The following is a 3,971-nucleotide window of genomic DNA, read 5'->3' on the forward strand; positions in this document are numbered from 1 at the left end:
GGAATCAAAATAAAGTCTTCGTTTTCGTCATCTGAAATCTTTTCTTTTAGTGGACTCTTATTTAACTTTTGCTCCAATCCCTGTGGACGATATTCTGGTACTTGTACCACTTTATTACTTGGAAAGACGACGTTCGGCCGTATTGTATACTTGCTTTGTGGCCCAATTTCATTAAGTCTAAAAGTAAAGGATTTAACCGACCAAGTTTTTGGCGCCGTTGCCAGAGATAGGCAAGCTTAAAGTTTTCTTTTGAGTAAAGTAAAAGATTTGATTTTTCTAGTACCTGTTTTTGAAAAGTGGTGTATGCCAAGAACACATCGAGGGGAATTTTTCGAATTTGATCCAGACATTGAGAGAACGTTTCACCATAGAAGGAGGGGTCAAAGAGCATTTCAGGCTCTACTCCCTCCCAACATGGAGTTACCTGCTCCCATCATTCCGGAAGTACCACATTTGGAAAACCAGCCGCCAATTTTTGGGCAAATACCACCGTTCCCAAATTTTCACCAAGGAAACTCACATCATGATAATGATAATAATTTGGATACAGAATCGGACCATAATTAGCAACAAAGGGCACAAACTCCGAATATCATTAATCTGGCAAATTCTAAAAATGGGAGGATCATGGATTATGCTATCCCGGATTTTGAGCAATTAAATTCGGGGATAGTTAGACCACATATGACCGCTCTCCATTTCGATCTAAAACCGATAATGTTTCACATGTTACAGACTAATGGCCAATTTGCTGGACTGCCCTCAGAGGACCCACATTCTCATTTAAATTCTTTTATGGAAATCACAGATTCCTTCCTGATCCCGGGAGTACCCAATGACGCTCTCAGACTCACTTTATTTCCATTTTCATTGAGGGATCGGGCAAAAGCATGGTTTAATTCTTTAATACCGGGATCTGTGCCATCATGGAGTAACATGGCGGAAAAAAATTTGCGAAAATATTTTCCACCAACAAGGAACGCTAAGTCCAGAAACGAGATCTGTCTTTTTAAACAACTGGATGATGAAGCTGTTCCTGACGCGTGGGAAAGATTTAAAGAGCTGTTAAAGAAATGCCCACACCATGGCATTCCGTACTGTATTCAACTTGAGACGTTTTACAATGGGTTAAGTCCCATGGTAAAACAAATGCTCGACGCGACTACAGGCGGAGCCTTTACAGCCAGTACCTATAATGAGGGATATGAGATCCTGGAAAAGATATCAGCAAACAATGGGCATTGGGCTGACCCACGTGCCCAGCCACAAAAAAAGACTGCTGGAATACATGAGGTAGATGCATATACTGCATTAACAGCTCAGCTCACCTCCATGACCAATTTATTGAAAATTTTAACTTCTGGTCAGGGAGTACAGCAAGTTGCTAACACATCTGTTCCAACAGTCCTCTCTGTGCAATGTGTATGCTGTGGTGGGGAACACTCGTATGAACATTGTCCTCATAATTCTGAATCCATAAACTTTGTTCATAATGGATCTGGTCCCTATACCAACAATTACAATGTAAGTTGGAAACAACACCCGAATTTTTCTTGGACCAGTCCATGTTTAAATCCACCCGTACCTAAACAACAAGGAACTTCTAATTTCCAACCACAACATCATGGAAACAGTTCTAACTCTCACCAACAAAGTTTTCAGAATTCCCAACCACATTTTCAAAACAAGCCACCTCCACAGGATGATTTATCATCTTCTTTGGAAGCAATGATAAAAGGGTTATTTGTGCATGCTCAAGCTCAAAATCAAGCTTTGATAACCAAACAAAAATCTCTTTTTAATCAACAAAGTGCTGCTATCAGAAATCTGGAAACCCAAGTCAGTCAACTTGCACTCAATCAGACCAATAGAGTCCTTGGTACTTTTCCTAGTAACATAGAAGTCCCGAGAGCCTTAGGAAATGAACATGTGAAAGCAGTGACCCTTAGGAGTGGGAAGGAGTTGACTGAAAAGGTGCAAAAAGCTAGTACACCATGTTTGTCAAAAACTGATGCTACAACATTGGTACCTGCCAAAGAAAGACCGGTCTAACCCTTAGAGAAGTAGGCATTCGAGACCACCACTTTTGTCCCCCCCTAGATCAGACTTTCCATTACTCTGTCCTGAGGATGCTTTAAAGAAGTCAAAAGAAACTGAGGTTTTAGAGACCCCTACGCTTGATGCTAACATTTCATCTGAACCTCCAAATGACACCACTAAGACCCAAGGCATTCAGGACCCATCTTGCTTAACACATCCAAGCAAGAATGTGATAAAACCAGTCCCTCTTTATGTTCCTTACTCCCAAAGGTTGAGAAATCAGAAAGAGGAATTGCATTTTAAGAAGTTCTTGGATGTGTTCAAAGAATTGCACATCAACATACCCCTTGTTGAGGCAATTAAGTAAATGCCTAGTTATGCTAAGTTTCTGAAGGACATCTTAAGCAAGAAGAAGAAGTTGACTGAGTATGAGACTGTAGCTCTTTCCGAAGGATGTAGTGCGTTTTTGACTAATAGCATACCCCCAAGCTTAAAGATCCAGGGAGTTTTACCATTCCTTATTTATTAGGTGGGAAGGAGATAGGGAAAGCCTTATGTGACTTAGGAGCTAGTATTAACCTCATGTCTTTGTCTGTCTTTAACACCTTAGGCATAGGAGAGGCTAGACCTACCACAGTTACACTCTAGCTAGCAAATAAGTCCATTGCATACCCCAAAGGAAAGATAGAAGATGTGTTAGTACAGGTTGATAAGTTCATATTTCCGGCAGATTTTATCATATTAGACTTTAAGGCTGATAAGGATATTCCGATTATTTTAGGAAGACCTTTCTTAGCCACCGGAAGAACTTTGATAGATGTCCAGAAAGGAGAGTTGACCATGAGGCTCCAAGACCAAAAGGTCACATTTAATGTCTTTAACTCCTTAAAATATCCTGATTATCTGGAAGAGTGTTCGGGAATAACTGAAATAGAAGAAGAGGTTGTTAAGGAAGGAATTCTGGAAAACCTTAAGTTGGAAGAAGAGAGTGTAGAGGAATTAGAAGAAGAAATTGTTGAGGAAATAGAGGCAATAGGAAATGATTATGTGCCAGTAGAGGTGTCAGCCTTTGAACTTTTGGAAATACGTGATAGGAAGGGTGTGGAGAGTCAGGTAGCAGACTATTTATCTAGGTTAGAGAGACCTGAGATAGGGGGAGGTGACATTATAGAGACCTTCCCAGATGAGAGAATTTTGATGGTGCAGCAACAAAAGGCACCTTGGTTTGCGGACATAGCAAATTTCTTAGTTTGTGGCATCAAACCGTCTGAATACACAAGCTACATACTTAAGAAATTTTTTCATGATATCAAATCTTATTTTTGGGATGACCCCTTTTTGTTCAAACTTGGTGCAGATCAACTTCTGAGAAGGTGTATTCCAGAGTCAGAAGTTGCAAAAGTTTTGTTTCAGTGTCATCAAGCTCCTTATGGAGGACATTTTGGAGGACAGAGAACTGCTGCCAAGGTCTACAGTCTGGTTTCTATTGGCCTACTCTCTTCAAGGATTCCCATAATTTCGTACAAAAATGCAATGAATGCCAAAGGAGTGGGTCCATTTCTAAACGAAATGAAATGCCAGTACATGGGATCCTAGAAGTTGAGTTATTTGATGTTTGGGGAATAGACTTTATGGGTCCTTTTCCCCCTATCAAATAACTGCCAATACATAATGGTTGCTGTAGATTATGTCTCAAAATTGGTAGAAGTTGTGGCATGTGTTTCAAATGATGCCAAGACTATGGTTAAGTTCCTTCAAAAGCAAATTTTTACACGGTTTGGTACCCCAGAGCCTTAATAAGTGATGAGGGTACCTACTTTATAAATAATTTGTTAAATGGAGTTCTTGCAAAATATAATGTTAACCATAAAATAGCCACAGCTTATCACCCACAGACAAATGGCTTAGCAGAGTTGTCCAACAGAGAAATA

The 3,971-nt window shown here is 40.0% G+C and overlaps 1 non-coding gene across 1 annotated transcript; it reads right to left on the reverse strand.

Moving 5' to 3' along the window:
• Positions 1–984: 984 nt before the first annotated feature.
• Positions 985–1,091, reverse strand: LOC112508371. Its single transcript, XR_003068744.1, has one exon. It is a non-coding gene; the product is annotated as a small nucleolar RNA R71 (small nucleolar RNA).
• Positions 1,092–3,971: the final 2,880 nt, after the last annotated feature.

The sequence above is a fragment of the Cynara cardunculus genome (assembly GCF_001531365.2).
Source record: "Cynara cardunculus var. scolymus isolate 2C chromosome LG 2, CcrdV1, whole genome shotgun sequence".
NCBI classification, from domain to species: domain Eukaryota; kingdom Viridiplantae; phylum Streptophyta; class Magnoliopsida; order Asterales; family Asteraceae; genus Cynara; species Cynara cardunculus.